This window comes from Paroedura picta, chromosome 1 (genome assembly GCF_049243985.1).
Source record: "Paroedura picta isolate Pp20150507F chromosome 1, Ppicta_v3.0, whole genome shotgun sequence".
NCBI lineage: Eukaryota > Metazoa > Chordata > Lepidosauria > Squamata > Gekkonidae > Paroedura > Paroedura picta.
Window position 1 is genome coordinate 168529555 of NC_135369.1, and position 12133 is coordinate 168541687.

General features: G+C 46.1%; 2 long non-coding RNA genes across 2 annotated transcripts in view; one reads left to right on the plus strand and one right to left on the minus strand.

The window, feature by feature from the left end:
- LOC143824278 (uncharacterized) overlaps positions 1-1435 on the plus strand; it is a 34436-nt gene extending 33001 nt beyond the window's left edge. Inside the window, exon 3 of the long non-coding RNA XR_013226746.1 lies at positions 1319-1435. This is a non-coding gene — a long non-coding RNA (uncharacterized LOC143824278). The remainder of the gene's footprint in view (positions 1-1318) is intronic.
- The window catches only part of LOC143820401 (uncharacterized), a 147299-nt gene that overhangs the window by 38751 nt on the left and 96415 nt on the right, over positions 1-12133 (minus strand). Inside the window, exon 3 of the long non-coding RNA XR_013225341.1 lies at positions 11442-11544. This is a non-coding gene — a long non-coding RNA (uncharacterized LOC143820401). The remainder of the gene's footprint in view (positions 1-11441; positions 11545-12133) is intronic.

Sequence of the window (12133 nt, forward strand, 5' to 3'; positions counted from 1 at the left end):
CTCAACATCAAGAAAACAAAGATCATGGCATCCGGCCCTCTCAATTCCTGGCAAACAGATGGGGAAGAAATGGAGATAGTGACAGATTTTATTTTCCTGGGCTCCAAGATCACTACAGATGCGGACTGCAGCAAAGAAATTAAAAGACGCTTGCTCCTGGGGAGGAAAGCTATGGCAAATCTAGACAGCATCCTAAAAAGCAGAGATATCACCCTGCTAACAAAAGCGCGGCTAGTCAAGGCTAGTTTGCAATATATGCAGTTGCAATGTATAGCTGTGAAAGTTGGACCATAAGGAAGGCCGGCGTCAAAGAATTGAGGCTTTTGAACTCTGGTGCTGGAGAAGACTCTTGCGAGTCCCTTGGACTGCAAGGCGAACAAACTGGTCAGTCCTAGAGGAGATCAGCCCTGATTGCTCCTTAGAAGGCCAAATCCTGAAGATGAAACTCAAATACTTTGGCTACCTCATGAGAAGGAAAGACTCCCTGGAGAAGAGCCTAATGCTGGGAGCAATTGAGGGCAAAAGAAGAAGGGGATGACAGAGAATGAGGTGGCTGGATGGAGTCACTGAAGCAGTAGGTGCAAACTTAAATGGACTCCGGGGAATGGTAGAGGACAGGAAGGCCTGGAGGATCATTGTCCATGGGGTTGCAATGGGTCGGACACGACTTCGCACCCAACAACAACAACAGGGATAAAATAAGCTCTTACTTTCAAAAGTAGAATATGATGAGTTGAAGAACTGCTTGTTTTTATACCCCACTTTACTCTACCTTAAGGAATCTCATAATAGCTCACAATGGCCTTTCCCTTCCTCTCCCCACAACAGGCACCTTGTGAGGTAGGTTGGGCTGTGAGAGCTCTGAGAGAGCTGCAACTGGCCAAAGTCATCTAGCTGGCTGCACGTAGAGAAGAAGTAAGGAATCAACCCCAGTTCTCCAGATTAGAGTCCACTTCTCTTAACCACTACACCACACTGCATCTAGATATGGGGAGTGTGTGGGCGTGGAACATGGCATGGGTCCAGTCAATAAGTAGTTGTGGCACCTATGTTTGTATGTTGACTGCTACAATAGTATCTGAGAGAAAGCAAACCACTACTGAGAACCAACTTGGTGTAGTGGTTAAGAGCATTGGCAACCAGGTTCGATTTCCTGTTTCTCCATGTGCAGCTAGCTTGGTGACCTTGGGCCAGTACAGTTCTCTCAGAGCTCTCTCAGCCTCACCTACCTCACAAGAGTGTCCGTTTTAGGTGATTGTAAGCTGCTTTGGGTAGTAAAATGCATGGTACAAAAAAACAGCTTTACTTCTTTCTTCAGAAACCTGTCTGGTCCAAAGCAACCCCAAAGGAATGGAAGAAACTACGAATATATTTGCTACAGGCAATGATAGGTCTCCAGTATCCCCTCCAATTTTGCAAAAAGCTGTCCATTGGACACAGCCTAACCTAAGCATATTGAGGATGCCACGGAGCTGGTGGACTCAGGAGATGAGAGGTTCTGGTGATGCAAGTGAGTGATCTTCAATCTGTGGCAGAGGTTTGGCACGTTAGTCCCATGGTAGATGTGTCCAGGTTTCAGGAAGTGTAACATCCTCTTAAGGGTTCTAAAGCTCAAAATCCCTTGAGCTCTTCTTATGTAATAAACCTGAGATTGCTGTGCAAGCATCTTCTATTATGGAAGGGGGAAGGCTGCCAGGACACGACTAGGAGAATTTTCGTGTGGCTTAATGACTTGCAAATCAAAAGCATGAAAACCAGCTACACCTCTTGAACTGTTTTCCCATTCAACCTCGACAGTCCACATAATTTTCTCCTGTTCTGGTCCTGTTATTGTTGGTACTACGTATCAGTCTTTAGGATCATTCTTTAAAAAAAAGAAATGGTGAGGGGGGGGGGGGTCAGCAGGGAAGCTGTCCAATGATCTCAAAGCATATGTTTTTGATTTTAATAAGATTATGGATGCCGAAGGAATAAAAATGGAAATCACTACTGCCAAGATATGAAAGAAAGTTTGCATAGTAAAATAATTTAAACTCTAACATTTGGACCTAATAAGTCTAACAGAACGTTTATTCCATGTTTTTGGAAAGCGTGCATTTTCTGCACACTAAGTGGTACTCATAAAAAATAATGATTCTCAGTTCATTTCTATAAATTATATTGCTTTATAGTTTTCCGGGGTACGGTTGTGTATCAAATTCTACAGCAAACACCTGGGTGAGAAGTGCAATAAACTAGTTGTTTTCCCTGGGAAAAAAAATGAGTCCAGTTTTCCTCTTTCTTAAAAAGACCAAAAAGAGAGAGAGAGAGAGAGAGAGAAAGGAACATCTAAAAACAGCCCTGTTCTCTTCCCCCTCCCTAATACTTAAGGAATTATCACGGAATCTGATCTGTGGCTCTTGCAGAAGTGAAATAGAAACTACAGGAGCTGGGATCCAAGAATAGTCATTTTTCTCCAATTAGGAATGTAAGCTCAGCTGGATGGCAAGTGAGAGATTGTCCACCACACTGATCTGCCTTGCTCAGTTAACACATTGAAAAGAACAGAATCATAGAATGAAAAGGGGCCATACAGGCCATGTAGTCCAACCCCCTACTCAATGCAGAATCAGCTTAAAGCATCCAGGATAAGTATCTGACTAATTCCGCATGTGGAATTTGCCCCTGGACAGCCTCTCATTGATCACGGGTTTTAGTGCTGCCTCCAAATGACATTGGTAACAACCCAGAGCTCACCAGTGGGTGATGCAATTTTTTGTCCAGTTTCCTCCACAATGAGGAAAATCACAAAATCCTGATGTCCCTCTTCTTTTCACACTGCAAATCAGGACAAAAACAGGGGCAAGCCTGTCTGGACAGAGAAACGTGCAACAATCCCGGTAGCATTTTGCCCACCCTCAAACCTGCCCACCCCTCTCCATTTCCCAATGGAAATTAAAAACAAAACAAAAGAGTGAGGTCCGCATAGCTACAGGACCACAAAGCAACATGCCCTCTTTTCAAATAAAATGTACTTTTCAGTGTGCACGGTAATAGTGGTATTGAACAGCTAAAATACATTCCCGTTTGTGTTTTCTGGTGGTGGGTTATGAACGGGGGAAGGGGGGGCGTGTGATGCAGCAGCCCTATTAGCTTGGCATCCGTCCTCTTTGTTCTAAATCTTTATCATGAATACGCAGTCATCAGGGTTCAGTTAACATGGTCAGCCTATCACAAATCTACCTGAACATAAAGGGAGACTATTATACCAAGAATCCCAAAAAGGGATGTAAATGTTTTATTGCTGTGACATGATCCCAAAGCAACACAGAAGTGCAAGTTTAAAAAAAAAATGTTTTACTATTATGGTGTTTCCCCATAGCAATGCAGAAGTATATTAAAATAATAATAATTTCAGGACTCGGGTGAGGGGAGAGAAGTTTGAGCCTCCAAAACAAGCACTGTGAAGAGATTGGTGGTTTTCATTGACTGACAACCCAAGGAGCTGGGGGGGGACTTCAGTTTGTCCATGCTTCCTGCTTCTCCACCGCCTTATTGGCAGGCAAAAAGACATGATGAGACAGCAGGATAACGCCCATCAGGAAGCGTGCAAACATGCGGTTTCCTATGACGCATTTGCAAGCAGGAGGAGGCACGTGTTTTATGCCTCCGTGTGGAATTGATCTCTGTCTAGCCAACAAGAACCTTTCCCTGCCCTCCTCCAAGAGACCACCTTTCAAATACTTCAAGAGAGTAATCGTGTCCCCTCTCAACCTCCTCTTCTCCAGGCTGAACATTCCCAAGTCCCTCAGCCTTTCCTCATAGGGCTTGGTTCCCTAGGCCCAAGATCATCCTCATAGCTCTCCTCACCATGGCTCAGGTCTCCATGGGTTGGGGCCCTTTAATTGATCAGAGTCTCCATATTTTTGACCTTTGGGGGGTTGTTGCTAGAGCATGTGCAGACGGTGCATCCTCATTATTGCCTCTCTTTGCACATAATCTAAGAGGCATACAAGAACAACTAGGTGAGTGGAGAGGATTTCTCCATAGCGCTGACCCGTGGCTTGTTCTTTATGGTGGTATAGGTGCTGCTGGTTCAGTTTATCCATTGCTTTGCTGGTCTGGTCTTGAGCGAGAATGATGATCGTCCCCTCTAACTATCATATGTCTGGGAGTCCCATGTCTGGGGGTTAAGGTTGGGTCCCGGGTTTGGAATAGTTGAAACCCATTGCTCTACATGCACGATTTTAATCTAGGTTTATCGAAATGACCTGGTGAAAAGTCTAACTTAAAGCTAGAAGTTGCCTCCCTTGCACAAGGTCAGTCGATCTCTGCCTAGGCAGAGCTGTGAAAAAAATATCAGCTTCCATAGGGTGATAAGAAGCTTCTTGTGAGGAATTTTGGATTCCCCCAATGCACTTCATAGTAATACAACACTGTACCCTAAAGGCCTTCAGCCCTTCTATATTTATATTAACCTACATTAGAGAAAGTATTTTAAGGTTTATGTAACCTTGCTTATGTAACCTTAGTTACCTAATTGGAAAGGCAGATAATCATTACTAAGCTATAAGGAGAGGGTCACTTGTGTGGCCTATTTATTTATTTCTGTCTAACGTTTCTGCCCCACATGGTGTTTTCTGGACAATCCAAAGTGGTTAAGAAAAGAAATGTACAAGCAGCTCGCATTGTAAAATGTGTCTGCATTACAGTACCTACATTCACGTGTTAGATAGTTATGGGACATTGCCCTGAGATCCCTGTACTTGTCCCTGCATTTCCCAAGGTTCCTAGTGGAGAAGAACAGATGCGGAACCCATACAAGCATTATCCTATGAGATATTCCTATGGCTCTAGGCCACTGCCTTCTCATATGTTCAACAGAGAATCATAGAATCATACATACAGGCCATACAGGCCATCTAGTCCAACCCCCTGCTTAACGCAGGATCAGCCCAAAGCATCCTAAAGAGATTCCCTGGAATTATAGTACATCTCTGGACTAAAGAGATCCATTTTCTCCCCTGCAGAAAATGGTTGCTTTGGAGGGTGGACTCCATAGCATTCTACTCCACTGAGGTCCCTCCCTGCACTAGATCCCACCCGCTCCCAGCTCCACCCCCAAAGTCTCCAGGTATTTCCCAACCCAGAGCTAACAATCCTACATCTTGGGTAGTGTTAACCCTTACATACTTGCCACCCACTCTAGTGCTGATCCAGTCCTGGGATTCCAGCTCCCCCCTTCCCAGTACATTTCAGATGAATGGTTTCATTTAAAATCCCTGCATACATATCCATTTTGTTAAATGTGCGTCCATCTCTCTCTTTCAAGGCATCTATTTGAGTATGTTGATAAACGGCCGAGGGATGTTGAGTGATTTCATTTGTTTCAGCCAATCAGTGCTATGCACTAATTTCCTTTGAATTTGATCCAGGGGGGAAATAGGACCAAACACGTCAAGCGTGCTTCCACTGAACTTACACATATCCAGAAGCACCTCTAGAGTTGAAACAAGCCCATGGATAACACTGAAGGAAAACATTAAACCCAGGAGCACCCGTACTGGAGTAGAACCAAGGGAATACTAGGTTTCTTGAAAACAATATTGTTCTGTATGAAATTCTCTTCATCTTATAAACAGATCAGATCGGTTTCATTTAAATTATTCCACAAACCCGCCTTCCAACCACTCGTTTAAAGGCTCCAAGGGGAATTTTGTGGTAGGTTGAACAGAAAAATGTGTCTGAGCCTTGATCTAATCAGTTCTTCATCGTCCGTGAGTGACTCCATTTGGAGCCTCTGAGATGATGTCCATAGCCATCTTGCTTATGGCAGCAACATGGTCCACTCCCACCCCATCATCCTTAGCAAACCATTCACTCCCTGAGCCATTAAAGGTGTTTGTAGTGATATGGGAAAGTGTCCCTTCTACCTGTAGGGAATACAGCCATTGAATCTGACAATCCATCTGCCACAAGAAAGGAATTCCCTGGGTAGAGAAGCCATTTCAACAAGAGAGAAGCCATTTCAACAAGAGAAGCTGTACGTGAATGAGTTCTCTTGCACAGCCAGAAACGCAACATGTCTTCGATTGCCTGAATTCATCTGTTCATGACTGGGACTAGTCCTTGTAATCATCTAACCCAAGCATCCGAGTTCATTTGGAAAAAGTGGAGGCAATATTATTTGGACTTTGGTCATTTTATTTCCCACTGCATCCAGTCACAAAGAGGCTTTTCTCCCCCCCCTCCCCCCCAAAGCCTTCCTCACTCCATGAGAAAGTGAAGAGCTGGCAATTTTCCATCACTTGAATTTCTCCCATCCGTTCGATGTTCTCAAAATCTTTAAACCAGACTGCCAGGCACCAGGGAAATTAATGGAACAAGTGGTATTTCAGTTATTCATTGATAATTCCATTCACTTTCTGACCCAAACAATGAACTTGCACAGGACCTTTGTCCGGATGGTTGTTGTTTGCTCCCCCTCAAACTCCCCTGCTGAATTCCTATATTTAAATCCCTGGTCCTGGCTGGATGAATGAAATCAAGGGACTGCAGAGCACAATCTTGGTGGAGTAACTACACAGTGTCATTCACACTATGACCAATTATGCAGAGGGTGGGTAGTCCGGGGAGGCAGAAGCAGGGCAGTGGGGCTAATCCCCGATTATGCATGACGCTGCTTCCATCCCAGCCATGGCCCGGCGCAGCGCCCCAGATGGCCCGTGGTAAGTGAACACGGTAACTCCCTCGTTTCGTTTGCTGCTGCGGGCGCCATGCGCAGCCCTGCTGGGCCAGCCCTGTCCCTACAGGGACACCAAACGCCCCTGTCAGCTTTGTATATCCACAGAGCTGGACAGGGCATTCTTCCACCCACAAGCTGGCGGGAGAGCAGCATGACACTCTCCTTCCAGTGTGCGGTGCAGCCCCCATGTCCCCCGCTCCCCCCTGCCTCCACCACTGCTCAGTGTGCTGGACTTTCCAAGCCCTGGCATTGTGCTTACACGCTACGTAAGGGCAGACCGCATGCGTGGAGGGATTCTGTCACCCATGCGTTCTTGGGATGTGGTGGGGCATGCTACCCCACCATAAGGACCCAGCAGCAGCCCGGTGTAGCTACTGCCATGCATCATCGGTCCAACTGACCTCGATTCTGGTCCCCATTCTAGCGTGGAAGCTTGCTGGGTGACCTTCAGCCACATGTGCTCTCAGCCTAATCTAATTGTGGGCAGAGGAAAGGAGGAGACTTGGGGGGAGGGGGAACAAAATTCCAAGGGCCAAGGTCAGTTGGAGCACCTCTGAAGCCAGCATCATGATGTATGCATGGAATGCATTTTGAGTTTTGACTTTTTGGGTTTAACTTCTAATATAGTTCTGCACTGCAGCCACTATGGGCACAGGAAAGGCAGGACACAGTAAAAAGCAGCAGTTCTGACTATCTGCTAGCCATGGCTTTCTGCAAAGGTTATTACTTGACCGATGCGAACCCTTGCCTTACCTATCAGATATGCTAAACACATCAACCAAGGCAACATTGGAGCAAGACAAGAACAGCTCACAGAGGTCATGGCTGCTATACAGTCTGCTTAACTGTCTGTAGTTTCTCTTTGTATTTAATTTACTCTTACATTTTTCTTCTGCCTTTCCCTTAGTTCTCTCCAGCTCCATAGTTTTGACTGCACAGCCAGATCTTGCAGAGGGACAACCTTGCTTAGCAGGCTGTAGCAAAATAAAAACTGCCTTTCATGGTCTTCTTTTTAAAGTTGCTTTCCTCTTATCCACATTTTCTTCCTTCTCCGTTATGTTTTCTTTCTTAATTCCCTTCTTTTCCCCTTCCAACCCCCCCCCCCCAATTTTCTCAACTACTTCTTATGGTTTTCTTATGGTCTATACTCCATCTTATCCATCCTGCTTGGCAGAACGCAATATATTTAACTAGTTTCAAAGCCCCTTTATAAAAAGGGGTTTTGAAAGGCGCGTGAGTCCGGCAGGGAGGGAAGCCCCAGCAGCCGCGCTTCGCGCGACTGCTGGGGGTTCCCTCGGGTGGCGGTCTGACGCGGCGAGAGGCGCTTCGCGCCTCTCGCCGCGTCAGTCCGGGAGCAACTGCGAGCCGCGCTGTGCGCGGCTCACAGTTGCTCAGCCTGGGAATCGGAGGGACCAATCGGCAGGCGCTTCGCGCCTGCCGATTGGTCCCTCCGATTGTCTGTCATGAGGAAGGGTCCAACCCGGACCCTTCCTCATCACGGACAAAGCCCACCTCTAGGGGGCTTAACAAATTATTCAGTCCGTGGCGCCACGGGCTGTTTAAAGATAGTAGTAGAGTAGCATATCTATGTTGATATTATGAAAAGATTGGGTGAGTTAATATTTCCCCATGATCTACCAAAGTAGCAAAACCATGCTTTCTTTCTCCACAGTTTACATGTATAACAATGGAATGTTAATCTACTTTAGTGCTTATAAATGACGAACAGAAGAGAACTCTTAGCAAATAGAATCATAGAATCATAGAGTTGGAAGGAACCTCCTGGGTCATCTAGTATAGCAATCCCCAACCTGTGGGCCGCGGACCACATGTGGTTCTTCGACTAATTGGAGGTGGGCCCCGAAGGACGCTTTCTCCCCACCCCCCGGTCCTTTACTTCATCCTCCCCCAGCCTTTTACAACACACTTCATTGTTGTGGTGTGTCTGTATCTTATTTTGAAGGGATGTTTAAACATTACCATAGCGATCAGAGAGCGCTAGGGCAGTGGTTGAGAGTAGAGGAGTAAACTACCCCCTTCACCGGGCCTCAATAAAAGGTGTTGAGTGGTCCCCGGTGATAAAAAGGTTGGGGACCACTGATCTAGTACAACCCCCTGCACTATGCAGGACACTCACAACCCTATCGCTCATCCACTGTAACCTGCCACCCCCTTAAGCCTTCACAGAATCAGCCTCTCTGACAGATGGCTATCTAGCCTCTGTTTAAAAATTTCCAAAGATGAAGAACCCACCACGTCCTGAGGAAGTCTGTTCCACTGAGAAACCGCTCTGTCAGGAACTTCTTCTGGATGTTTAGATGGAATTTCTTTTGAATAAATTTAATCCCATTTTTTCTGGTCTGTCCCTCTGGGGCAAGAGAGAACAACTCTGCTCCATCCTCCATATGGCACCCTTTTAAATACTTGAAAATAGCAATGGGGGTGGGGTGGGCATGTGTCAGGGCCAGGATATTCCGATTCCTTTCATTTTTGACCCCAAATCTCCCATGATCATCCTGAAGCTAGCAATCAAGCTTAAGGTACTTAGGTTTATTTACTGATGAGTTATGCCTGCCACAAATAGACAGATAGATGTGCATGTGGGTTCTCCCATTATTACACATACATGGTTACAGCCAGCCAAATGGATTTGTTTTCTTAGAACATTTGATTTGGATAAGGTCTTAAGGGGTGGGGACGGGGGGAACCAGGTGGAATTTTTGTCCAGGGTCACTGAGAGAATAAAATGGAAGAGAGGAGAATTAAGGAAAGTGCTGTGGATCCCCATTAGAGAGAAATGAAATAAATCAAATACTTAAATAACATAGTTTTTTTTTAAGAAGAGGAGTTGGTTCATATATGCTGTTTTTCTCTACCAGAAGGAATCTCAAAGCAGCTTACAATCGCCTTCCCTTTCCTCTCCCCACAACAGACACCCTGTGAGGTAGAAGAAGAGGAAGAGTTGGTTCTTATATGCCGCTTTTCTCTACCCAAAGGAGGCTCAAAGCAGCTTACGATCACCTTCCCTTTCCTCTCCCCACAACAGACACCCTGTGAGGAAGGTGAGGCTGAGAGAGCCCTGATATTACTGCTCAGTCAGAACAGCTTTATTAGAGCTGTGGTGAGGCCAAGGTGGCTGCATGTGGGGGAGCAGGGAATCAAACCCGGCTTGCCAGGTTAGAAGTCTGCACTTTTAACCAATACACCATGACCGTTTATGCACTGGGAACTTCACTGCCCCAGCTCCCATGCAGGAGCACAAATAGGGGGCGGATGAGGTGCACCAGGCCAAATGCTCCCCCGTGTGGGTGCAGGAAGAGGTGAGGCAACCTGACACGACTAAAACTCCAGCCTGCAGCCCAGCATGAAACCTCCAGTGCATAAACGGTCCATGCTTGCTCTGATATACTGGAGAGGGTGAGAGAGGAAGTGCTAGGTAGTGATTGGAGAGACAGAATTCTCTGTTTTGAAATGATGGTGAACATTCAACGTATTTTGTTGTTACTGTTTTGTGTACACTGCCCCGCGACTTCACAGTGAAAGGGAGTATATAAGCCGAATGAATGAATTCAGAGGAGAAATGGGAAACAATCTGAGTATACAATTCTGCAGACCTACCAAGGAAATGACCGCTAAGCAGGAAGGTAGAGACTGACATGCCTGCCTGACTATCCATGTGCTGCCCCCTGCAGAAATTGCTTCTGTTATCGTGCAGGAAACACTGCACATTCCAGCAACAGTGTGTAAAAAAACCCCCCATTCTTTCTTAGGCTACAGTGGGTTGCACCCATCTTCTGCAAAGCAGTGGCGACCATTTCAGACTCACTGCAGCGCTGCACAATCAAACTGAGACTGACATGTAAATAAAGTTGATCAAGCCCAATGGAACATACACTCATGAAAACACATGCAGGGCGGTGTGGTTCTACTTGTTCCACTTGTCACATTGACTTCAATGGTTTTAGAAAGGCGTGAATATGCTTAGGATTTCACTGTTTCCAAACTAGACCTCAGAAATAGGGATGGGCATGAACTGATTCACAACCTTAAATCCATCACCAATTTTGCCGGTTCGTGTCCCTCCGAACCCAGCTTCAGAGGAGGCACCTCCCCGGAACATTTCCTGAACCTCGTCTGGTTGGGTTCAGGGTTTGGGACATTTAAACCCTCCATTTTGCCCCATCCCCTTTTCCAAATGAAGGTTTTAAATGTCTGGCAGCCATTTAAAACCCCCAGATCACTTCCTTCAGGGGTGGGGGCAGGGGAGGCGTCAAACTGAGGTTTTAAATGGCTGCCAGACATTCAAACCTCACAGCTTGAAGGGTCTGCTGGTCAATGAATGGCACCTGCATTTCTGTAGGAGACCCTCCCACCACCCTGTTTTAGAGTAGGGTTTGCAGCCACAACACTGAAAGGAAGGTATCTCTGTAAGGAGAACAGCTGCAGCTGTTGGCTCCCAGATCCTTTCTGAATTCTGCCAGAATACATTTTCCTTTGTACTGGATAAAAGAGCTTTGAAAGTGATAAATCATTCATATGGCACACCTGAAGCGTTCAAAGCCCTTCATGTACTGTATGTTATTGCTGCCCTGTGAGGTAAGCCATGATTCTCCTGTTGCAGATGAGAGTCGGGGCTTAAGAAGGGAGGGATGTTAACCTGAATTTCCTTAGTCGTTTTGGGGCTGAGGTGAGATCTGACCCAGAGGCCTTTGCTTACCGTGCTGATCAGAAGCTCTGTCAATTCCTCAAGCAGAGTGTTGATTGCATTAACCAGTTCTTTTTTCTGCAAGATTTTGCACAGACCGCTGGTAAGTTTTACACTGCAAAGTTAAAACGAAAACTCGTTTTAAACAAGCAAACGAACAAAAGGACGAACAAGTCTTTGTAACATCTGGAACCCTGAACAATCCAAGATTTCTGTAACTCTTCTGACTGACTTTCTTCTGCCCATCCTATCTCTAGGCTGTGTTAATGGCACACTTCCCTGCTTGTTTTATCTTCACAGCAACCTTGTAAAGTAAGCTGAGGTGGCAAGAGAACAACTGGCCCAAGGTCACTCAGCGGTCTGGTGGCTGAGTGGGCATTTGAAGAAACCAGGGTTCCCCCAGTCTATCCAGTATTCTAACCTCATAACATATTGGCTCTTGATATGTAATCAATACATATCAAGTCAAAGAGAGAGCCGGCTTGGTGCAGTGGTTAGGAGTGCGGACTTCTAATCTGGCGAGCTGGGCTTGATTCCCCCACATGCTGCCACCTGGGTGACCTTGGGCTCGCCACAGCACTGATAAAGCTGTTCTGACTGAGCAGGAATATCAGGGCTCTCTCAGCCTCACCTACCTCACAGGGTGTCTGTTGTGGGGAGAGGAAAGGGAAGGCGAATGTAAGTCGTTTTGAGACTCCTGGTAG